We start from the raw sequence: 27231 nt of genomic DNA, 5'->3' as shown, positions 1-27231 counted from the left end.
ATTGCCTTCCAGTCAGGTAGTGTGCAGCTACACAGGAGAGCTGTATATTTTCCTTTATTAAAAAATGATTGAGACAGTGTTTTCCTTTGTCTGTATCATCTTTCATGTACCTAGGAACACACTTTTAGGATGCCGGATATTTGAAAGCTTTATCAGAAAAGGATGGCTGCATCAAATCAAGGGTTTAATTTAGTTCTGAAGTTGCTTGAGGAAAATAAATTGATGTGACATTTTTAATTTTAAAGGTACGTTTGCATTGCAGATGGACTATTTAACAGTTCACATAATCAATAAAATTACTGCTGAAGCCAAGCTTGTGTTAATAAGATATTCTAATATCTGGGTAAGTGGTTTCCCTCTGAAAAGTCATATCATGTTTGCTTGTTTGTTTAAGTTTGTTAATCATAAGAAGCTACCTTCTTTTGATGAAATAATAGTTGAATGTTTCCACAAAGTAGTCAGCTCCTTGCACATGATGTTAATTTCCTTTTAGGAACTAACATATCTTGGTAAGTGGAAATATTCTACCCACCTCCCCACACACTCCCACCTTAGAAAAGAATGTGCAGATCCAAATTTGTGCAAACTGGTTTAAAAAGCTGATTCATTACCATGCCAAATGCCAGTGAAGAGATATTTTTAAATGTCTTGGGTATTCTATACACCTATAAATGGATGGAATAAACATTGAGCTAGTAAAATGTGAACACTCTGAATTTTTTAAATATTAAATTTTCTTTTTAGAAAGAAAAGATAAGAGTTGTATGTATTTTTTTATTGTACAGCACAGTTTTTTACTATATATTTTTAACAGCTCTACTGAGGTAAAATCAATACAAAATAAACTGCACATACTTAAAGAAAACAAATCAATGTACATATTTGATATGTATGTATGTATAATACTTTACTGTTTCTAGTTAAAAAATTAGAAATGAATGAAGAAGGAAACTATCAGCTATATCCATTGTACTATAGATAATCACGATTAAAACTTTAGGACATGCCCTTCCAAGTTTTCAAAAATCTATTCATATACATGTATGAATAAAATAGATATAGGCTTCTACTTCGATCAATTTGGGAACAAACTACTTATACTGCACACAGTTTTTCATCTTTTTAACTAAAGTTTTCATGAATATTTTTCCACACCAATAAATATCTTCCTAAAGATTACATATATATGTGCATATATATATATGAAATGTACATTTTTGTTTATCAGTAGTAAAATTATTACAAAATGAATGATGAAGACAATAATCACCTTTAACTAGGAAATATAATCATAGCAATAACCATACAAATAATTGTATGGTTACACTCTCAAATAATTTTAATCTACATGTATGAATTATGAATATACATATGCACATATAACATATTTTTATCTTTATTAAAATAGTAATAAAACTACATGTATTATTTTGTACCCTAATTTTAAAGGAATTTTAATATTTTATACATTTGCAATTTTTTTGTTTTAAAAAAATTTAAAAATACAGAAGTGAATGAAGAAGGAAATTATCACCAATCATTCTGGAGGTATAGATAATCACTATTAAAACTTTGGAATAACATCCTTCTGGAGAGATAGATATAGATAAAATTGTGTTATTACTTAAACCCTATTTGTAATCTAAATTCTATATGAGCATTTTTCCGTGTTATTAAATATCCTTTTAAGGAATAATTTTAAATAGCAGAATAGTTTTATAATATGGAGTACTTTTGTCTGTATCATCTTTCATGTACCTAGCAACACACTTTTAACATGCCAGATATTTGATAGCTTCATCAGAAAGGGACACATTTATCAGAAAATACTGAGTACTACAACATTTTTTAAATCTTGGCCATTTTATAGCTAAATTTTTCAGTTTTAAAAACATGTATAGTTCTTTGATTAGTAATGAGGTTAATTTTCTTTTCAAATGCGCATAGGCCTTTTTTTTAAAGTCTTATTTATTTTGTCAGTTCTATACGCTATAAATATTTTTCCCAGTTTATCATTTGCTTTTCTGTATTTATACACAGAAGTTTCCAATATTTTCCTTTATAATTTTTTCTTTTGCTTTTTTGCTTAGCCTAAATATTAATTTATATGTTTTTAATTTAAAAATTTATTTCATTGTATATTTTTAATTTTTCACATCTGGAATGTATTTGGTAAATGATGTAAGGTAATCAAGCATCCTTGCACATGAATTTGAAATGGCATCTTCATCTCATAATAAATTCTTATGTATGCATTTGAATTTAAAATGTGTGCTAGTGGAGTGATGAAAGCTGCAGTTCAATCTCCAGGCTTTTGTTCCTTTTGTATCTTTTTAGTTAAATGTGGCATTGATTTAGGGTAGTACTTTTTTTTTTTTAACACTCTATAAAGTGCTGTTATAAGACTTACATTTCGATTTATATACACACATAGAGTTATTTTTCCTCTTCAGATTTATATTTTCTTTTAAAGCAATACAAGCTTTCTGTAGGAAAAAAAAATGTTACTAAATAAAAGTGTAAAGAAGCACCAAAAATTATTTTAATCCCTCTTAATCTTAGTACTCAACAGCAACCACTGATAACACTTAGGCATATTTAATTCTGAGATTTTTGTTTTCTCTTCTCCCCTTTGTAGGGGCTATGAGAGATGTAAATAAAGATATTTAAATGGTTTCAAAATGATGATTTTTTAAAATTTTTCCAGTAGAGCTTTAAAGTGTTCCATAATAATAAAATTCTTTATTCTTCTATTAAAGTTTAAAATATATTTTTTTAAACCTAAAAATATAAATTCATACTCTAGAAAGAGAAAACAAATAAGTTTTCCTAAATTACTCATTAAAATGGAAATTCTCTACTTCACCAGCGGGTGGCAATCTCAACATATACACAGTTTAGTATTTTCAACAGAACTGTTTAATGCAAAGGGAAAAACTACCTAAAATGTCTGACAACCGTAACTCCAGCAGCTGTTTCTTGCCCTTTAGTTGTTGTGATTAAAAAAAGAAAATGAGAAACCTGCAGGAATAATCACAAGTGAGAACATTACACAACATGGAACAAAATTACCTTGGCTTAATGTCAGCTCAGTGAAAATAAAAGCTATGTGTTAAAATATTATTCCCCATGTGCTCCCAAAGAACACAGTGTTTTATATATTTCCAGATAGGAGTAAGAGTTTATATCAAACAAATGTCCTACAATTACATGAATTGCAGCTATTGCTAAAAAACAAAACAGAATGAAAAGTAATGGAGAATATCACTGTGATGGGAAAACAGCATGTTTGAATTGTTAGCAAAACATCCAAAACACACAGCTGAGCCACCATTATAGTAAAAGGCAGTCAAGATAGTAGAAAGCTTGCAAGGGCAGGAAAATCCACATGGGGAAATACTTGCAAATAACAGTCTGAAATTGCACTTATCTCCAATTTTAGAAACAAAAATGAACATAAAATCAAAGTAATTGGTTTCTAAGTGCAAAATTCAGTAATCCCAAACATCGGATCATGAGAAAAAGCAGTTTTTGGTGCTTTCACTGATAGTTTTGATCCACATATTTATACACTCAGTCTCCAAACCAAATATAGTATAAATATGGCAAATCTTTTATTTTATAGAAAACACCATGGTCTTTTGCACTGGTAATTTAAAATAAATTGAATAGCAAAGTCACTTGAGAGAGAGACAGAGAGTGAATCCTCAAAGTATAGGGCAGTCTAAAATTGAGGGTAGGGATAGCAGCACAGTTGTAGAGTTGATCTTCAAACCAAGTACATGCTCTGAGGCAGAGCTCTGAATCCACTCTGTCCAACCCAGTTCCCTCTGAACCCCCCTCGGCTATCTACAGTTTGTTAGTTCCCATTTTCTACCTGTTTCTATTCCACTGCTCTAGAGCCTACTAACACTAGGGGACAAGGCATAGTGAGAGTTTGACTCAGGATTCAACAATGCTGAAGCCGTCTGGCAAACTGGTAGGCACTCCCTCAAGAAGCTCATAAAGACTTAGGAACCTCTAGGGAGAACTATTTGGGAAAAAATAAATGGCAAGGACAATAGAACTGACTTAGAAACAAAGCCATAGTCGCTTCAAGAGTAAGGGCTTCTAAAATGGGTGACTCTTGATGGTAACTACCCCCAATTCAACCTCAGGAACTCATATTAAAACTTGACTATAAATGAAAATCTAAAAACGGCAAACCTCTCCAATAGCACCTAACATCAAGAAAAGAGACATTCTCATCCACTGCACCATCCATTCCTTTCAACCATTCCTCATATAATGTAAGGTTTCTAGACTCTTCCCTACTTGCTTCTTGTTATCAGTGTCATTCTCAGCGTGTAGATTCCCATAATTAAACCCAATATTCTAGCAATGAGGAATAAAGCAGGCTTCTCTAAGCTAGGTACTTTTTCTCCATTAATAGGGTACCACATTCCTTTAGCTTTTTTAGTATTGACCTAGAACTCTGAGTAAATATTTATCAGAGATCAGTTTAATGTGAACAGCACTAAAATAGGCAATCTGCTATCTTAAACACTGTGAGCCATATTCAGCAATCTAAGGGGGATTAAAGTCACTCAGTAGATGGTGATAGATGAATTAATGCATGATCAAGTGCCAAAATGGGCATTGCAGATTCCAAGAGCTTTAGTAGTTCAGAGTCAAGGAGTAGTTGTGGCAGACAGGACTTAACAGCTCACATTCATTGAGTATTTATTTGGTGCCAGGCTCTGTTCCATGTCCTCTTAGTAGTATGATTTCATTTAATCCTCACATCAACCCTATGAGTTAGATACTATTATTATCTCCATTTTACAAGTAAGGAAACTAAGGCTTAGAGATGTTAAGTAATTTATCCAAAAGTACACGTTAGTAATTGGGAAGATCTGGTTCTTAAACCTAGATAACATGACTCCATTCTGCTATGCATTCTCCCTACACAGCTGTTGCACCTTTGGTTTCTCAGTCATGCCCAAAAAAATCAAAGGTGTCTCATTTAGCTTAGTTCATGGTGGTTGCTTTCTGATCTTCAGGGACTTACACTTCTAGGCTCCCTTTTTTATGTGAAACCAGGCAAACTGGCTGTAATGAAACAGCCTGAATCTTTGTCACATCTGAGTCCGCTGCATTCATGAGGATCCAGCCCACACTGACAGGTTAGGGCTCCGTGAAAATGAGCAGCATAAACATCAAAATAACCCATAACAGAAGATTTATGAAAAGTGTTGATATTATGATCCACTTCTGATTTGGGGATAGTAACACAGATAATTCAAACTATTTACATCTTTTTCACTCAAATAACAAGGAAGACAGAATGCAAATTGTGTGCAACGCGCTGCAATAGACATTATGGGTATTCACTGCAGGGTTTGGAAAATGTCTGTGGATCTTTAGAAGCAGGTATACTTCTTAACATTTTTTTTATTATGACTTAAGTTTTTTAGTCCAAGCACACAAGTCTAGTGGGAGAGGTGAGTGTGCAAATTACTACATACCACCAAAGGGAAATACCCCAAAAGGAAAAAATCCTCCCCACAAAATTAGTTGAGAATATTTATATTAAATGAAAGCCAATAACTCTAGACCTATTATGATCATATTCACAGCCTCAGGAGGACAATGCTATGAATAATGATAAAGTAGAAAGCATTCTTTCTACAGTAATAAAATATTAGTCTTTTTAATACTGTTCTTGGGGGAGGGGGAACAAAACGAAATTTGTCAGCAAACATGAATAATCTCTATTAGACTAATGAAAAGTGAAAAAAAGCTACCAAGAAAAAGTGATTTTTATGTCCTTTGTTAAATAACTTAAACATTTATCTAGACAAGTATCATATTTAAGGAGCCAAAGTCAGCCTCAAAGGGAACCAGCTGGCCATGAAATATAATCTCTTTAGCTGGATGGAGGATAAACAGTTTAGTCCTTCGCGCAGAACACGCAATGAAGATAGAAAGCACATTGCCCTGGGATTTGTCCGGAGCAGGTGTCAGCAGCCTCTGTGAGATGGCTGCCAAGTCTTTATTTATTCACTCTCTCATGAACTGGAAGAGGGAAGGGTTCTAGTATCTTCAGGTCACTCACACACACATGCCCAGAAGTGGATGCACTTGCAGACAGCTAGGTTAAATCTATAACCAGAAATACTATGAAAAACAACTGGTTTATGCTTGCTGCTCCACCAAAAATGTGGGGACAGGGCATTCCCCCCCAAAAGAACCTCTCTTCCCACAATTCCAGTTACTGATCCTAGGGCTTCTTTACAGTCCTCAAGAATTTCCTTTCATAATGCAAATACCCTTAAGACAGACCACAACTTACATTTATTATTGCAAAAGCCTTAGTAAAGCTGAAAGACAGATAACATTCAAGCATAGTTATGATGTTATGACCCAAAGGGAGAACAATTCAGCTCTATGTGTTTATCTGGTTCCATCAGTGTGGGTGTAGGAGGCAGAGTGAAAGGGAAAGGCAAAGAGTGTTGTTGGTTATGAAAGGCAGTAGCTGCTTATTTTCTTGCTGTTCTATTTTTATCTGTGTTAAGCTCTCAGAGGAAGGTGTAATAAATCAGTTTTGAGGCTAGAATACCATACTGCAATCATATTTTACATATATTTATACTACTGGGTAGGTCAGTAAACAAGAATAATTGAGTTCTGACCAGAAGCAGAGCACAGTATCCAGGATTTATGGGAACAGCAAACAATATAGTTTGGTTTACCTCTAGTTTGCTAGCAAACAGAATTTTTTACTACTATTTACCTACACACCAGAGCCAAGTGGAGCGATGCAATTAAAGTTTTCCAGGTCATCATAATAAATAGAGTCTTAAGTATACTTGGATCAATTAATGAAACATTTACTTTTTCTAGTTGACTGCTATATATTTATATTTCCTTTCTTTCTTTTTTTAGTTGGATCCTAAATAAATTTTCTTTAGTCTATACATAAGAAGAGAAATAATATGTAAGGTTGATGACAGAATACTAGAGACCTTTAAAAATTTTTATAATTTGATAAATTCTGTAATCAAATAGAAACTCACAGCCACCTTTACTTGCTACAAGTGGGAGTTTTTAGCCTATTCTCCTATTTTCTCTGTCTTCGATATCCAACCATATCTGTAAGACATTTTGTTGTTGTTCTTAACTACCCAATATCCATCTCATGCTGCTTTAAGTTAAATTGCACAGTTTTCCTTGGCAACTATTTATCTACCCTCCAAGTCTCAGTCTGTGCATTTTGGGTGGCATGCCATTCTGATCCCTAGTCAATCAGAGCAAAAGATCCCCCAGGAGATTAGGTCAGGGACCATATGATCCAAATTGGTCCCATTACAGTGGCTCCCAGGATTTATGTGGAAATTGCCAGAGAAGACACTTTCTCCCATTTCCTCTGGACTTGAACATTGGAGGAGTTAGGCTTAGAGCCAGCCTGAGAATGAAGAAAACACAGGGGATAGCAGAATGAAGAGATACAGTATGGCAAAACCAGGTCATGATATTATTTAAGTCCTGTATCAAACCCCTAGATTTTCTGTTACATGAGTCAATATATTCTTTTTCTTAAGCTATTTGGAATTAACCTTCTTCTTCCATGTCATCAGAGGAGACCTATCTGACATAGAGACAAATTTGGTTGCTTCCTCTTACCCTATGACTATTATATCCTATTTGTTTCTATTCTCTAATTCAGTATATTAGATATTTAACAAAAATACCGTAATTTTTTGACTAAAGCATACCTTTTTCATACTTTGTGTACCAAGAAACTTTGATGAATAAGTTGTGATGCTATTGTCCGTACATAGACAAACATCCAAGTAAAGGAGTTTGTCATTGAGTTGTGATTCTGTTTCTTGCAATGATGTCACACACTACACTGTTACACACAGACTTAAATTCAGATTTCAAATACTCACTTAACTTGCTTTCAAAATGATTACATTATGAAACACCACTGAAATGAAACAGTATTGTGACAGAAGAAGGTAAAGATACCTGGCAGAAGTCAAGTAATGCAGTTAAAGGTGTTGGAAATTGCCAAATCTTTTCAATAGATCATCAAATTTTCAAAGCTAGGAGAGATTGGTGCAAACAATACATCCTTAGAAAGAACCACAGTCAGGCCCCCAAATAGCTATCTGTCAAAAATCTTTGACTGGCTTTCAAGAGAAGCTATTTAACTTCCAGAAAAACTTAAGTCAATTAAAGATAAAAAGAAAATACGAGTTTAATCAAACAGGAAATACAGACAAAATCCCAGTGCTCTTCCATGTTATAGTATCAGTGTATCAATCCTAAGTATACTAAAGAAGTTACTATCCTAGGAAGTGTCTTTTCCATATGGTGCTACATATGAGTGCCCATTGATGAGAATGATTCAGAAAAGCCTTTAGACTCTGAATACGAAGAAGTGTTATACTCAGACTTTATGAAGCAAAAGACATAAAATGTCACTGTTTACATACATTCATTAACATAAAGGTACTAAACTTCATTTACAGATTCTGGTCTAAGATGCAGACTAACAAACAAAACCAGAGAATAAGAGAAAGAAAGAGAGAGAGAGGAGAAGAAGAAGGAGAAGGAGAGAAGAAGGAGATGAAGGAGGAGGAGGAGAAGAAGTGGGGAGGGAGAAGGGAGGCAGAAAGGGAGGGAGGAAGAAAGGTAAAAAGGAAAGAAGAGGAAAGGAAGGAAGGAAGAGAGAAAATAAAGAAATAGATTTTTATTAAGAAAGGGAACTCTTGGTGGGCATGAAACTGTGAGGTGTCACTGAAAGAAAGACTGGCAGCCATAGCAGTGAGTCAAAATCACAGGCATAAGTTTAAGAGGCATCCATTGTGTGGGAAGCCATCGCAATTGGAAGTCATTATAGGCAGGAAATCTTTGGGGCCTTTATATCTGGAGCATGTCACAGCTGCTGAGCTAAGAAGTCAAGACAGCCATCCTGAAAGAAAATACTGCCCTTGCTATAGCCATGTCATGCAGTATCAGGAGACTTACACATCATCCCCACTGGAAGTCAATTTGGACACCACATAGGAGACTGCCACTGCTTGGCATATATGCAGAAGAATTCTGTCACAGAAGATAAATGTCCAAATAAGATTTATTAATCCCATGGCAACACCATGAAAGACTGTCAACAAGCTCAGTCTTTAAACTCACAAGAAAGAACTTTGACCTAAGGAGATGAGTTAACAGAAAGGATTTCAAAGAATACTTAATACTATAGGAGAAATAAAACAGAAAATTCAATAAAATACATAAAAACAAGTGGTTATGAAACAACAATAAATAGTAATAAAATAATCAGTTAAAGGTTTTTAAAATGAAAAATACACTCATTAATATATACAACTTAATAAATAGACTAAATAACATATTGGATCTACTGCAGAGTAAATTGGTGAGCTGGAATATATTGCTGAGGAATTCTTCCAGAACGTAATACAGAGGTAATGAGATGTAAACTCTGGAGAAAATTTTAAGAGACAAGGAAAATAGATTCAGAAATTCTAATATCTGATAAAAAATTTCCCTAAGAGGAGAAGAAAGACAAAAAGGAAGAGCTATGGTTGGAGAAATAGAGGCAAAGAATTTCTAAGAACTAAGTGACAGGGTTCTTTTGTCAAAAGAGTTCATCAAATGCTACCAGAAAAACAATCCAATAAGAAAAAATCCAGGTCTAGAAACATCAGAGTAAAATTTCAGACCATGAAGGATAAGAAGAAAATTCTCTATTTCTCCTCTTCTTCCTCTACCTAATTGGTTTCCTTTCTTCCACTTCTCTTTCTTTGGTGATGGTAGCATGGCAGAAGGCACAGGAGGCAGTAGTGGGCCTGGAGCTGAAGAGGTGGTTGGGCCAGGCAGCAAGCAACAGATTCAAGGAGGTGGCAGTGGAGACAAGGGCCAAGCAGGCATGATGGGGGAGGATGGAAAGGGGAGTGAGGAAGAGCTGATGATGGAGCTAAAGGCCAAACATATGGCTCCTGTGGTCAGGAGATCAGTTATATACAGAAGGACTGAGAAAAGAAGTAACTATATTAAAGACAATGGGAGTTAGATTTTTCAGTGTTGGAGAAATGAGTTACAAATATGAAAAGGAGGAAGGCTAGAAAGAGGCCTGAGCTGTTAAATTGGAATTGGAGATATCAATGTGAACTCATGTTTGTTTTATATATTTCTATGGATAGATATATAAATAGACATAGATATGTATATATCGTTATATGTGTGTACATGTAGACATAGATATGTATATATCGTAATATGTGTGTACATGTTTATACACACGTGTATATTTTGTACCTTCTATTGAGAGAGTCTAGAAGCAATGACACTCTAGTAACTAACAATGAGCATAAGTGAGTGCCCAGATTTTAGTTTCAAGAGTCCATCTTCCTCTAAAGGAACTCAAGGTCCTTGGGGAAAAAAACTGATTCCAGGATGGGGGCAAGAAAAGTACAAGATGACTCTGGAATATCTTGGTGGGCCAGAATATAAGAAGGTACTTAAAGAATAACTGGGCAGGGTGTGGGCCAGTTGCACAATGGATAACGTGTCTGGTTACAGATCAGAAGAATAACTGGGCATGTCAAAAGTCCTAAGTGCCAGCTTTGAAGAAGCTCATACTGGCCAAATCTTAAACAATTTGAGCATTAAAATAATGATAGGAATTGATTGAAAACCAGTGAATAAAACAGAAATCTCTGAGTTGATACATATACACATACATAAAAGGGGCGATAAGAGAAAAACTCTTTCTTAGGAGAATTCTTGTTAACAGATGCTGAAAAACAGACAGAAATAGAAAATTACCATATGGCAACAATCGTAGTGGTAATTGATTCAGGTGGGGGTAGTCAATGGATACTAAGGCTCCTGGGTTTGATGAAGAACAGGATATTGGTATAATCTAGTATCTTCCTCCAAACTACCTAACAATTACAAAGTGGAAAATGAAGACTTTATAATGGAGAAATACTGTGGAAACCAACATGATCAGGGTCAACATCAAAAAGTTAAAAACAGGGCTTTCCTGGTGGTGCAGTGGTTAAGAATCCGCCTGCCAATGCAGGGGACACGGGTTCGAGCCCTGGTCTGGGAAGATCCCACATGCAACTAAGCCCGTGTGCCACAACTACTGAAGCCCGCGCGCCTAGAGCCCATGCTCCACAACAAGAGAAGCCACAGCAATGAGAAGCCCGCGCACCACAACAAAGAGTAGCCCCCGCTCTCAGCAACTAGAGAAAACCCGCGTGCAACAGCGAAGACCCAATGCAGCCAAAAATTAAATAAATGAATAAATTTATTTTAAAAAAGTTAAAAACATGACTTTCATAGAAATACAGAAAGAACACACATCAAAGATTTATAAACTGTTTATTTGTATGTAATCAAAAAATGTTAGAAAAAATTTTTACTTTAGGCAATATTAAGAAAAATTATTGGGCTTCCCTGGTGGTGCAGTGGTTGAGAATCCGCCTGCCAATGCAGGGGACACGGGTTCGAGCCCTGGTCTGGGAAGATCCCACATGCCGCGGAGCAACTGGGCCCATGAGCCACAACTACTGAGCCTGCGCATCTGGAGCCTGTGCTCCGCAACAAGAGAGGCCGCGATAGTGAGAGGCCCGCGCACCGCGATGAAGAGTGGCCCCCACTCGCCGCAACTAGAGAAAGCCTTCACACAGAAACGAAGACCCAACACAGCCAAAAATAAATAAATTAATTAATTAAAAAAAAAAAAAAAGAAAAATTATTCAGAACTTGGAAATAAGGCAGCACATCTTTCAATGTTATTAAAGAGCAAAGATCTACCCAAGGATTATTTAAGACAGAGTTCCGCAATTTTTTTCTGTAAGGTACTGAAGAGTATATATTCCTGATCTTGCAAGCCACAGGGTGTCTGTCACAACTACTCAACCGTTTTGTTGTCACACTAAAGCAGCCACAGATACCGCCCCCCCAATACATAAACTAATGGCTGAATTTGGCTCATAGTGAGCTGGATTTGCCTGGCAGGCTGTAGTTTATCAAGCCCTAATCTAGAGAAATATACTTTGTTTGACTCACTATTATTGATTAAAGGTTCCAGATCAGTGAATTTACATATTAACCCATTTTTTTTTCCCCCAAGTGGAAAGGTAAATAATTTCTTTTGTTAGAAAACATAAGCTCAAAGGTATGGTTTGTTGCACTGTAGAACATTAACCAGTTTTATATATAACCCAGAAATTTTATTCTAACAACGTTTTATTAAAAAGGTATAAATACACATCTCCTTAAATGTTTTTTGAACTTGTTTTGATATCTTCTTGGGTCCCTCATTAATAAATAAGTTGAATAAAATCTTTGACGTGTAACCATTTTTATGTGAGTCATAATTTTACCTTTTTGAAAAGTAAAGTTTAGCAATACAAAGTGTCCTACAGGACAAAAAAAAAATGGGTAGAGTTATCATTTCTAATGGAAGGATATCTACAAATTAACAAGTCTTCAAAGTGTCCAGACTCTAATCAAATAGTAAAGAGCAAAGTTAAGCACTGGTACACTCCTCTATATTATTAAATAATCTATGGATGGTCCTTGGTATCCCCTAGTATGACATGAAAGGATAAGCTTCATTCCCTTCTGCCTTATTTCTCAGTTTGGGGAAGAAAATGTAACAGGAAGAAAAAAATGGGAAACCCCTTATTTAATGTAACATAAGAAGAAACAAGAATCATAATAAATTGAAAATTCAATATACGAGAGCAGAAATAATTCTAAACATATCAGTAATTATAATAAATATGAATGGATTAAATTCTCAAAAATAGATTTAAACTAATCAAGTTCTATAAACAGCAACAAAAAAATACCAGGCTAGTTATAATAAAAAGAAACCTGATAGTGCCTGATTAAAAAAAAAAAGAATTGAAGGCAAAAGTCATTAAGAAATGAGGGAATGACGTCATTCATACAAAAGCCATAAAATATATAACCTCAATCAACATAACATGTATCAGAATGAAGAAAACATATTCAGAACTTGAAAGAGAAACTAACAGATTTATAAGAATAGTAGGAATTTTTAAGATGCCTGTTTCAGATAGCAATAGATCAAGCAGATTCAAAATAAGTATGGACAATGTCTGAATAATGTAACTTAACATTTGCTAATAAATATAAATATATACATGTGTATCTACTTATACACTTATATACATACACATACATATATATACATCAGTGCATGTGTATATATGTATACATCTATATGAATACATATACACACACACTCAGAGAATAAACATTCTTTTCTAATATAAATAAGAAATTTATGATAAATAACCACAAGCTACCCACAAAGGAAGTTTCAACAAACACACACACACAAAACCAAAAAACTAATATTATGCACACCATGTTCACTACCCACAATACCATAAAATTAGGGATATATAACTAAGATAGCAAAAAAGAAAAGTAAAAACACATGAAATAATAGTAAATAGAGCATTTATTTTTTGGCTTTCAAAACTATCATTAAATGGATAGTGCATTTTAAATTGATGGCACCTTAAAATTGAAGAAATACAAGCCAAAATCTTTTATTCAAAATTTCAAAATCCAGAAAGCTCTGATAAATCTGAAGTAATTTTTTAATTTGTTTGGCATCAAAACATAATCTGATCTGAAATTTTTTAGTAGGAGAAGCTGTTCTGAATTGACAGGAGACCATTTAAAGACTATATTCTACAGAGTGTGAATATTCATATGTTGGTGGCAAAAAAAAAAAAAAATTCTGAGTAATCAGTGCTGCCCCAGGCCCCTCTGGAAGAAGTTACATAATAAATTCATATGAGTTTATGTTACCACTCTAAAATCTAAAAAATTTTCAACTCCAAAACAGACATCAAATCTCAAGTGGTTTCTAAAGGGATTGTAGACTGGTACAGTATTTCTTCTGTATTCTGAACCTAAGAAAAAGCATAATGAAGGGAGCTTGTCAGCTCTAATATCTATTTTCCACCTCCTAAATGCATCCCAATCAAATATTTTTCTGTGGCAAGACTCCAATTTTATGACTATTATAATATACAAACAAACTATTTAATTTTTCTTTCTTTCCTTTCATGCAGAGAATAATGGAATGCAAATATTTTCCCTTGCCTAGAGGCAGGGTTTGAATATTAAGAAAGAGAACTAATATTTTGATTGTTAATGATTCAGCCTCTAAGGGTAATGAGCCATCAAAATTTATTGAGAAAAAAAAAACAGGAGAACTAAATTGGAGGAAAGAAAAAGTGCCTGTGAAGGAAGTCTGAATAGAGAGGAATAGATTTCCCTCCACCTTCCCCCTATCCCTGGCAAAAAGGAAGTTGGAAAGAGGTGAGTAAATGAAAAGGGGTACCAGAAGGACCCTGGGAGCTTTGGAGCCCAAGAAGAGAGCTTGCTACCTGGGAAGAAACAAGTAGGTAGGCCTAATTAAGGACCACTGCCAAGAGCACTATTCAAGTGCTCAGATGGTGAATGGAAGCTGAGAAAGCAGGAGCCTTCACGAGTGAGAATGTCACACTACTCCAGTTGATCCTCTCTTTAGCAACAAGAAAGGACTTTAGAACCCAGTGGTTCACCTACTGATTTTGAGCAGTGATGATGCCTTCTGGGGTGTAGGATTTTACTGTTTGAATTACCCATGGAGGAAATCCTCCTGATTATAATATTTTAGGCCCTCTCGAACCCAAGATAGGAGAGATGAAATCCTGGACAACTAGTGTAGTAGTAATGATGGGGAAATCACTCCTTGCGTTTCCGTTGCCGGTGAAGGGGTAGAGAAATGAACAAGTGGCGTAAGAGACTGTCCTACATCTGAATGATTTGTAAATATATAATAATTCATGTTCCTCTTTATTGGTAGTTATTATTAGAAGTGTGGGCAGTTTTAGTTACTGAACCAATCTTTGAAGTAAAGAAGTAAACCAGACTTTGAAATAAAGAGTACAACCAAAAATCATATTAAAAATAATTGCAGTGTATGTAACAGATCTGATGCAAAAATAGATTTTGTATAGGCACTACTGAAGTAAACAAACTACAACAACAACAAAACCCTCAGAAATCTCTGTAACCTTAAAGACCGATTTCCTATGTTGAGTGGGTTTATATCTCAAGCCTGGAGAAAGAAGTAAGCTCTTGTCTTTCACACTTTCATTGACCATCATTACGCCCATTCAAATCTGCCTAAATTCCATCCACACATGAATTCATCTCTCCCTTAAGAGGTTCCATAAATGACAAGCCCAAGGGAGCATTAGGGTAGATGATAATTTTCAAAAGAAGATAAAATGTCTCTCATATAAATATAAAATTAACCCATGTCAAAGATGTTATTTAACTCATTAATTAAATGAGGGACCCATTTCAATGGGTTGAAAAGGGGACCTCAAAGAAGACATACTTTTGAGTCTGTAATACTGAGATGAATTTGCAAAACTGGCTTTCCCACAGGAGGAAAAATGTTTTCCTTCCATTAGACAGAATTTTTTTTGCATGTCTACAGACAAGAATTATTTGCATTGTTATACATTTTCTACAACTTAACTTCACTCTGTACAGAGCTGTAAAATAGCTTAGTTAGAGACAAAGTTGCATATCCCTAAAGGTTCGGATAATCCCCAAAGGCTCTAACATTGCATTGAATATATAGACAGTAATCTCCTTTGCTTATCCTGAAGTCATAAATTTCCCCATTACAAATATTACTTGAATACAATTTTTTAAATGTCACAGCTATTTCCGCAATTCTCCAAGTCAAGCTGAAGATTCTGTTGTAAAGGAAATGTTCATCATTCATGTGGATTATAATAAAATGTCAAGATTTTTGATAATTGTCAAAGTATCAATGACAGTGAGTAGGCAGAAATGATTAGTTCCTATTCTGATACTTAGTAGATATACTTACAGTTTGCAAAAACTTAGGCAAGGATAAAGAGAGAGAAAAATATTTTGTCAATCATTACTTTAAAAATAATATTCAGCAGAAGAAACATCTTGATAGTCATCAAAAGCAATATCAATAAATATGTTTATATGTACTGTAATATTTCTGGGTAGAACTCAGATCAATAGAAGGATTCTGTTAATTCTCAAAAAAAGGTTATTGGGAGAAAATATAGCAAGTAGCTCAAATTTTATTAGAGACATTTTAAAGAGACTTGGGCCACTCAAATTGTCATTCTTGAAATATGTTTTACACTCTAAGACAAACAAAAATACAGTGAATTAAATGCTAAGGATAATTGACATATTAACTATGGATCAAAATATTGGTATAAAAAGGTTTTCTTTAACATATTACACATCACATATGTTGAGGTCTCTTATATATAACACAAAGAACCCCAGCCTGCTTTTATAAATTTTGAATTATCATATCTCTGTGTAAATGTTGTAGCACTGATATATAATTTTGGGGCACTCTCCTTAGGATTTATTTAATGCCAAGGCTTTCAATCACAAATAAAATCCTGAATTATAACACCAGGAAAGTATCTGATTTTTTAAGGAATATTACTTGCTGATATGACAGAACTATATTACAGAAAAAAGTAGGAATTTTCCGTGTATATTTTTCCAAAGAAAGCTGGGAAAACTCTGCTTCCAGCTATTATAGAAAAGTATATATCAGAATAATTCTCTTGCCAAAATTAATCATACAATGCATGAAACAACAGTTTGACACATTAGAAAATACTGATGGCAGGCAGAACTTGAGAAGCAGCAGTCCTGGAGAGAAGGCAAGCACACTGAGGTGAGCCTCTGCACTATGTTTTTCCTCAAGACACCTGCAGATTGGCAGCAGAGAAACAGAGGCTAAACACAAAGACAAACCTTGCTTGTAACACTCTCACTGGGCTGAAGAGACAGAATTCAGAGTTGAGGGTAGCCAATGCGGTTAAGACTTGAGGAAAATGAGAAAGCACATAAAAAGTGTACCTGAAATTCTGCATGCAACTTCCCTGTAAAGAGTTTTCCAGCTCTGAAACCGCACATACACAAAGCAAGACTCCCAGAAACCTAGCCAAAATTAGTAGTATGCCAGATAGCTAAGCAAAGATCTTGGCAGTATGGTAGTACTGAGGACATGTAGAACATAATTCAGGGCTCAAAAAGTAGAGGGGATGTAGGAAACACCCTCATGATTGCACTTGAGACCATAGAAAAGGTATACCCTAGAAATAAGGACTGTGTCCTGAGAATGAAGACAAATTAGGACAAAACCAATCCAATCAGAGTAGAGAATCCACCTTCAACTAGATCAAGATGATCTGCCATATCTCTCTCTTCCTGTCAAAATGAAATTAAATTATCTTGGGGAAAGACATCACCACCTAGGACCCCTGTAATTTTTCATTCAGGATATCAATATTCCATCAAATATTACTAGAGAAAACAAGAAATTGGAACATATAACAAAAAATAGGAAAAATTTGAGAATAGAACTAAAGATGATGCAGATATTGAAGTTATCATTAGATAATGTATTCTTTAAAACAGAGAAAAGGATGGAAAATTTTCAAGAAAACAGTTATCTACTAAATAATATCAAGCAGAAATTGTATAAATGAAAGAGATAATAATTGAAATTAATAATCCAATACATGAGTTTAATAGCAGATAAGGCAAAGTAAAGATCAGTAAACTGAAAGAGAATAACTAGGAAACATCCACATGAAAAGTCAGAAAGAAAATTCAATGGGGACAATTCAATGGGAAAAGAACAATCTTTTTAAAAGTGGCACTGGGACAACCTCAAATGCACGTGCAAAAGAATAAAGTTGAACCATATACAAAATTAACTCAAAAGGGATTGTAGCCCTAAAAGTAAAGCTAAAGTCATAAAACTTTTAGAAGAAAACATAAATCTTCAAGACCTAGATTTAGCAATGGTTTCTTAGGCATGCCACCAAAAGCACAAGTGACAAAAAAGTTACAAAAAGAAAAAAAATACATAAATTGGATTTCATCAAATTAAAACATCTGCACTTCAAAAGACACCACCAAGAAAATGAAAAAAAAAAAACCTCAAAGAATGGAAGAAAATAGCAACAAATCATGTATTTGATATATATAAAGAATATATAAAGAACTCTCACAACTCAGCAATAAAAAGACAAATACCTCAATTTTAAAACTGGCAAAGGATTTCAAAAGGTATTTCTCCAAAAGAAACATACAAATACCCAATAAGCACCCAATGTTCAAAATCATTAGTCAAATACAAAACTACAATGAGAAACCAGCTCCAAGCCATTAAAATTGCTAAAATAAAAAGACAATAATAAGTGTTGGTGAGTTTGTGGAGAAATTGGAACCCTCATACATTTCTGACTGGATTATAAAATCTTCCAGCCACTTTAGGGAAAATGTTTGACAGTTCTTCAAAAAGTCAAACATAGTATTAATACATGACCCAGCAATTCCACTCCTAGGTATGTACCCAAGAGAATTGAAAACATATGTCCATAGCAAAATGTGTATATGAATGTTCAGAGCAGCATTATTTATAATAGTCAAAAAGCAGAAACAACCCAAATGTCCATCAAGTGATGAATCAGTATTAAATGTGGGACCTATATGGGAAAAGGACCTAAAAAAGAGTAGATATATGTATATGTATAACTTGATTCACTTTGCTGTACACCTGAAACTAACATAACATTGTAAATAAACTATACTCCAATAAAAATTATTAAAAAAATATTAAATGTGGTATATCCATACAATAGACTAGCATTTGGCCATAAGAAAGAATGAAGTACTTATACATGCTCATATAGATAAACCTTGAAAATATTATGCAAAGTGAAAGAAGCCACACAAAGGTGATATTTTTGTGATTCTATTTATATGAAATGTCCAAAATAGGCAAACTTATAGAGACAGAAAGTAGATTATCAGCTGCCAAGGGCTAGGGAGAAAATGGAATATGGACTGATAATGGGTACAGGGCTTCTTCAGGAGTGATGAAAATATTCTAAAATTAGACAATATTTACAACTCTGTAAATATAAAATTAGACAGTATATTTACAACTCTATAAATATAATTTAAAAAACACTGAATTGTCATACTTTAAAAGGATGCATTTTATGGTATGTAAATTACATATCAATAAAGCTGTTACAAATTAAGTTAAAATTCGAAAACAAAAACAAAACTGAGAGAATTCAATGTAAATATATGTGTAAAATATATGCTAAAAGACATACTAGCAAGAGTTCTTCAGTTAGAAGGAAAATGATCCAGCTGGAAATCTTGTGATATAGGAATTAAGGAAAAGCACCAAAAGTTCAAAATGTAAGTAAATTTAAATTAATATTAGTTGATTTTTTTAAAGTAACTTGTGTGATTTAAAATATATGGAAACTAAGACATAAAACAACAACAGCATAAAAAGTGAGAGTTAATGGAGTGAGAATGTTTATGAGATCCTTACTTTGTCCAGAAAGGAGCAAAAACATTAATTCAAGGTAGATTCTAATTTAATGTAGATAGTGATAATTCAAGGATAAATGATGTAATCTCTATATTAACCACAAAGGAATATTTTAGATGCATTACTATCAGGCATAGAAGCAGAAAGAGAATAATAAAATATACTTACTAATTCAAAGTAAGTTAGGAAAAAAGAAAAAGGAAGAAACAAACACAAGGAGAAATAAAATAAAATCAAGCCTAATATAGTAAATTTAAACACAAATACAATAGTAATTATATCAAATATCTGACTATATCCTTCAATTGAAGGACAAAATTATTCAAATAGGTTTTTTTTTTTAATCTATATACTGCTTATAAGACCTTAAATGTTAGAAAAAAGTTGAAAGAAATGTATGGAAAAAGAGATTATATGCAAACACTAACCAAAAGAGACGGTTTGTAACTATAGATAGATAATATAAAGAAAACTTTAAGGCAAAAATTAATAACTAGAAATACAGAGAGATGTGAAAATACGATTTTAAAAAACAGTCAATTCAAAGTGTTTTATAATAATCTATATTTGTATGCACCTAGTAGCAGAACGTCAAAATATGAAAAGCAATACATGTTGCTTTACATATGTACTGCTTTAAGAGCTAAACTGGACAGAGCTAAATGGATAAATAGTTAATACACAATTATGGTTGGAGATATTAACAAAATTTTGGTAACGATCAATGCAGACAAAGATATCGGTAAGGATATACAGAAGAATTGAACAGCACAGTTACCACAATTGACCTGATTGAACTACATAGAAAACTCCATCCAACACAATAGAATTGACATTCTTTTCAGGTGTGTATGAGTCGTTTATCAAAATAAAGCATATTATCTCAAATAAATTTGAAAGGATTGAGTCAAAGAGAATAAATTCTTTAATAAGTATGTAATTAAGCTAGAAATTACCAAGAAAGATAACTAGAAAACCCTCCAATTCTTCAGAAATTAAACAATATAACTCTAAGTAACTCATAAGTTAAAAAATAATGATTGACAATAGAAAATATTTTAATTGAATGATAATAAAAATATATCAAAACTTGTGGGGAAAGTTAAAGGCTTAAGTGTATATATTAGAAAAGAGGAAAAGTTAAAAACCAGTTATCTATGTTTCTACCTCAAAAGTAGGATGTTAAAGAAAGAAAATAATAAAGATGAGAACAGAATCAATAAAAATAGAAACAAACATACAGAGAAATTTTTAAAAAGTGATAAAATGGATTAAGTTCTAGGAAGACAAAACAGAAAAAAATATAAGAAAAGAAAATACAAATTACCATTATGAGAAATTTAAGAAGTGAACGTTGCTAAAGATTTCACAGTCATTCAAAATATAATAGGAGGATATTATAAACAATGTATGTCACAGAATTTGAGAACTGAGATGAAATGAAAAAAACTGTTGAAAAACACACCTTCCCTTAACTTATATTTGAATATATATATGTAAAATTAGAATAGTTGCATATCTGTTAAAGAAACTGAATCTGTAATGAAAAACTTTCCCATAAAGAAAAATCCAAGTCCAGATGGATCTGCTGGTGAACTACTGCAAATACTAAAAAATAATAATAACAATAATTTTTCTGAAGAAAAGAAAAAGAGGGAACACTTCCATGTTCTTCTATGTGGCCAATGTAACCTGACACCAAAATCTGTCAAGGATATTACAAGGAAGGAAAATTATAAGCCAATATATCTTATGAACGTAGGTGCAAAAACCCTAAATAAAATAGTAATAAATTGAATCCAGCAAAATATGAAATCAGAAAGACACCCACACAGAAAAAAAATCACAAAGTATTAGCAAACTTGACCTAATTGACCTATAAAGAACGGTACTTCCAACACAACAGAATACATATTCTTTTCAAGGACATATGAAACATTTCACAAAATAGATATTATAATGGTCAACAAACCAAGTGGGATATATTCAAGGTATGCAAAGTTCATTTAATACATAAAATTCAATCAATGAGAGATCTACTTTCAGTCTGGTGAGTAAACTCCAACCAGATCAATCCACCCAGAGATAAAAATTGCCAATACAGGACAAAACACCATAACTAACTATAGGCATTGGAGAACAAACAAAAGTAAACCAATTCTGGAGGCAATTTAAACTTGGAAGAGGGATAGCAATGGGGTGAATTTCCCATTTTTATAATTTGTAGAGTAAGAGGATACATTCATGCCATATGTAGGTTAGCTAAAACTCCAAGAGAAAACTGTAGGATTTTTAGGCTATAGAACCAGAGGAGAGTTCAAAATGATCATAGCTGTTGGTAAGTGCTAGGGGATCTCAGGAAGAAGAGCACGAAGCTCTAAATTTTCTGTGTAAACTCTGCTCAAATCTCTAGTTGAATTTGACAAAATCCAACACACATTCATGATAAAAACTCTAAAAACTATCAATAGATAAGAATTTCCACCTCATAATAACTGGCATCTATAAAAAACCTACAGTTAACATCATACTTAATGGTGACAGTCTGAAAGCTTTCCTCCTAATATCAACAACATTACAAGGATGTCCTGTCCTCTCTTATTACTCCTACTCAACATTGAACTAGCTATGACCTCCAACATAGCAAGGCAAGAAAAAGAAACTATTAGCACACAGGTCAAAAAGTAAGAAGTAAGTCTTTATTTGCAGACAATAAAATCTTTTGTGTAGAAAACCCTAAGGAATATGTTTTAGAAATTACTAGAACTAATAAACAAGTTTACCAAGGTCACAAGATACAAACTCAATTGTATTTCTCTATACTAGCAAAACAATCCAAAAATAAAATTAAGAAAACAATTTCAATCACAATAACATTAAAAATAATAGGATACTTACAAATAAATTTAATAATAAATTGAGCTACAAATTCAAGTTTGAGCTAGTATTCTCTTCTACCGGTACCGGTACAGAACCAACAAAATAAAGATCAAAATCCCAGTAGTTTTATTTTGTAAAAGTTAACAAGTGGGGACTTCCCTGGTGGTGCAGTGGTTAAGAATCCACCTGCCAATACAGGGGACACAGGTTTGATCCCTGGTCCGGGAAGATCCCACATGCTGCAGAGCAACTAAGCCTGTGCACCACAACTACTGAGCCCGCGTGCTGGAACTACTGAAGCCCGTGCACCTAGAGCCCATGCTCTGCAACAAGAGAAGCCACCACAATGAGAAGCACGCGCACCGCAACGAAGAGTAGACCCCACCTGCCGCAACTAGAGAAAGCCCACGTGCAGCAACAAAGACCCAACGCAGCCCCCCCAAAAAAAGTTAACAAGTGATTCTAAAATTTATATAGAGATGCAAATATCTAGAGTAGCTAAAACAATTTCAAACAAGAAGAAAAAAGCTAGAGAAGTTACACTACCTGATTTCAAATCATACTATAAAGCTACAATAATCTGGACAATGAGATTTTAGCATAAGGACAGACATACAGATCAATAGAACAGAACAGGCAGTCCAGAAATGAACTCACATTTACAGCCAACTGATTTTTGACAAAGACACCAAGATAATTTGATGGGAAAGAAATAATGTTTTCAAAAAAACAGAAAAAATATCCACGTTAAAAATAAACTTAAAAGATGCAGACATAGAGAATGGACTTGAGGACATGGGGTGTGGGGAAGGGTAAGCTGGGACGAAGTGAGAGAGTGGCATGGACATATATACACTACCAAATGTAAAATAGATAGCTAGTGGGAAGCAGCCACATAGCACAGGGAGATCAGCTCAGTGTTTTGTTACCACCTAGAAGGGTGGGATAGGGAGGGTGGGAGGGAGACGCAAGAGGGAGGGGATATGGGGATATATGTATACGTATAGCTGATTCACTTTGTTATACAGCAGAAACTAACACAACATTGTAAAGCAATTATACTCCAATAAAGATGTTAAAAAATAAAATAAAAATAAACTTAGACACATCTTACATCACATACAAAGATTAACTCAAAATGGATCATAATACTAAATATAAGATATACAACTTTTAGAGAACATGTAGAAGAAGATCTTTGTGACCCTGGGTTAGGTAAAGATTTTTTAGATACGATACCAAAGCACAATCAATATGAAAAAAATGATAAATTGAATTTTATCAGTATCTTTTAAACTTTATTCTTCAAAAGACACTGCTTAAGGAAATAAAAAGACAAAGCACAGACTGGGAGAAAATATTTACAAAACATATATCTGATAAAGGACTCATACCCCAAAAATATAAAGAACAATTAAAACTCTAGAATAAGAAAACATACAACTCAATTTTTTAAATGAGTAAAAGATTTGATGGCACATGAAAAGATGTTCAACATTATTAGTCATTAGGGAAAGGCAAATTAAACTACAATGAGCTACCACTACATCTGCTAGAATGACTGAAATCAGAAAGACTTAACAATAGCAAGTATCACTGAAGATGTGGAGACACTAAAATACTTTTATGCTGCTGGAGAGAGTGTGAAAAGACAAAAACAGTTTGGCAGTTTCTTGGATGTGTAAACTTATCATATGTCCCAGAAATTCCACCCCATGTATCTATCCATAAGTAATAAAAAACATATGTCCACACAAAGACTTGTACATGAATGTTCATAGCAGCAATATTCAAAAGAGCCAAAAACTGTAAACAATACAAATGTCCATTAACTGGTGAATGGATGCACACAATATGGTATATCCATGCGATGAAATATTATTCAGCAATAAAAAAGAACAAACTACTGAAACTTGCAACAACACAAATGACCTCATAAATATTATGCTAAGTGAAAAAGACAGACACAAATGTTTACATAATGTATGATTCCATTTATATGAAATTTCTAGAGAAGGCAAAGCTATAGAGATAGAAAGCAGATCAGTGATTGCCTAGGGCTAAAGGTAAGAATGGAGACTGACTACAAATGGGCAGGAATAAACTTTTGGGAGTGATGGAAATGTTCTAAAGTGGAATTGTGATGATGTTGCACAAATGCTTAGGTTTACTAAAATTTATCAAACTGTACACTTATGCTATACAAAATTGTAAATTACATCTCAATATATACTTTTAATCTTTAGCTGGCTCCCAAATCATACGTGTGTCAGAAAAATTCAGATAAAGATGATAGAACTTAACTGTGATTTTAGTTTCCACACAAGAGACAGAGTTTGAAGTTTGAGTCCAACTAAGTTTATTACCTACCAAAATGAACAAAAAAATCAGAATTTTTGGAAGACTATAACAGAATCCACAACATAACACTGCCAATGTCCACGATATAATCTAAATTTTCTAAATATATATATATATATATTTTTTTTTTACGAAGAAGTCCCATTTTATTCTTGAGAGCATACAAATCCCTTTCCTCATAAGGAAAAGTACTTTCCCCTTCTCTTGGGTGAGAGATATGACTCTTCCACAGTTCCCAGCTTTCTCTTCTACCAGTACTTGTACATGCCGTTTAAAGCGTTTTTAGAGATAGATGATGCATTTGTTCAGGTTGTGCAGGTCATCAATGAACATCCGATTTCCAACCATTCTCTTCTTTCGGATACAACACTGCAATTCATTCCCCTTCCAGCCTCGAAGACATATGGGGCCCTTGATCAGTTCTTTGGGGTGCTTTTCAAAGTTTCCCAGGATCCCGATGTTGTCATATACCCCAAATATGGCCCTCTTCTCATTCCAACGATCAACCACTTTGTGGGGTGGGAGGGTGACCCTTACAAGGAACAATCTAGGAACACCCAGAGAGAAGCTTCTGCAGGCCAGCGGCACCTGGCCCCATAGGCTCCTGCCTGCCACCCAAGTGAGGCTCCCTGCCATTGCTCTCGTCTCCCCCGCTACAACAGCTCACATCATAAGCACAGGAGGGAGGGCCAGACGTGGGCTTCAAGGAGATAACAAGAACCATCCCCGCTGGGTTCACAAGGGTACTACGTGCATGCAGCCATCTTGGGCTCTACCCCCTAAACATATATTTTTTTAAAAAAACAGGAAATTTTAACCATTCTCAAGAGAAAAGACAATATAAATATCAACCCTGGATGATCCAGAAATTGAAATTACTAGATGTCAAAAATCTAGAAATAAGAAAATTAAAACCACCAAACCAAAATATAGTATTTATTAAGAGTTTATTGTGCATATAAGAACAGTTTGTGAACTGGGAGCTTTCAGATTTAAAACTAATATGAAGCTCAGGCGGATGACATTACAGGACAGTTTATAAAGTGAAAATGGTTGATTATTATAATGAGGGTTTCCAGATTGCAGGGGATTGGTTAAAAGGGATTACCTGATACCATTTTTAGGAAGACAACTTAAGTTTCTTTTATGATTATCAGAAGCATTTACAAGAAGCAGTCCAAGTTAAGTTTCACTTGTTTTGCAAAATAAGCTAAATTAAGTTACACTTACGTGGTTTAAGTGGTTTTGTCTGCTCAGGGAGTTTTCAAGTCTGGGCTCCATTTTGTATTTGATTTTAACACAGTCAAGGATTTTTAGAGCAGCTATTATAACTACACTCAGTGTGGTAAAGAAAAATATTCTGGTAATGAATGGAAAGTTAGGGAAGCTCAGTAAAGACATAGAAATTATGCAAAAGAAACTAATGAATTCTAAAACTGAAAAATGAAATCTCTGAAATTAAAAAAAAAAATCCTTGGATAGGCTTGAAAACAAAATAGAGGTGACAGAGAAAACAGTCAGTGAGCTTGAGAATACAATAGAAAATATCCAATCTGAAAAGTAAACCAAAAAAATTAGAAGAAAATTAATAGAGCCTCAGAGAACTCAATGTCAAAAGATCTAACACGTGTAATTGGAGGCCCAGGATGAAAAGAATTATGGCAGAATAAGTATTTGAAGAAATAGCCAAAATTTTCCCAAATTTGGTGAAACACATAAACATAGAAGCTTGGTGAACCCAGAACATGATAAATATAAAGGAGCTATGTGTAGACACATCATCATCTAACTGCTGAAAATCAAAGAAAAAGATAAAATCTTGCAAGCAGTCAGAAAAAAATGACACAATTACACAGGAGAAAATGGTTCAAATGATCACAGTCTTTTCAACTGAAACTATGGAGGCCAGAAATTCATGAAACAATATCTTCAGGGTGTTGAAAGAAAAAACTGTGTCAATCCAGGATTTCATATGCAGCAAATACATCTTGCAAAAATGAAGGTGAAATAATGTTTTCAAATAAAAGAAAACTAAGGGGCTTCCCTGGTGGCGCAGTGGTTGAAAATCTGCCTGCCAATGCAGGGGACACAGGTTTGAGCCCTGGTCTGGGAGGATCCCACATGCCGTGGAGCAACTAGGCCCGTGAGCCACAATTGCTAGGTCTGCGCGTCTGGAGCCTGTGCTCTGCAACAAGAGAGGCCGCGATAATGAGAGGCCCGCGCACCGCGATGAGGAGTGGCCCCCGCTTGCCGCAACTAGAGAAAGCCCTCGCACAGAAACGAAGACCCAACACAGCCATAAATAAATAAATAAATAAATAAAAATTAAACTCACAAAAAAAAGAAAACTAAGGAAATTTGTCACCTAACAGATCTGCTGAAATGCTAAATAAAATTCTTCAGGCTAAAGGAAAATGAAAACTCAGATCTTCAAGAAGGAATAAAAATACTTGGATGTAAATGTAAATACATGAGCTAATGTAAAATAT

General features: G+C 34.1%; 1 pseudogene across 1 annotated transcript in view; it reads right to left on the bottom strand.

The window, feature by feature from the left end:
* The window catches only part of LOC309665540 (large ribosomal subunit protein mL51 pseudogene), a 47946-nt pseudogene extending 20715 nt beyond the window's left edge, over positions 1-27231 (bottom strand). The window contains exon 1 of the transcript XR_014268468.1: positions 1-27231. This exon is cut by the window's left edge and continues 7752 nt beyond it. The product of XR_014268468.1 is annotated as a large ribosomal subunit protein mL51 pseudogene (transcript).

The sequence above is a fragment of the Balaenoptera physalus genome (genome assembly GCF_965194825.1).
Source record: "Balaenoptera physalus genome assembly, chromosome: 8".
Lineage (NCBI taxonomy): Eukaryota > Metazoa > Chordata > Mammalia > Artiodactyla > Balaenopteridae > Balaenoptera > Balaenoptera physalus.
Note: the sequence above shows the minus strand (reverse complement) of the source record. Positions and strands in the feature narration are given on the sequence as shown.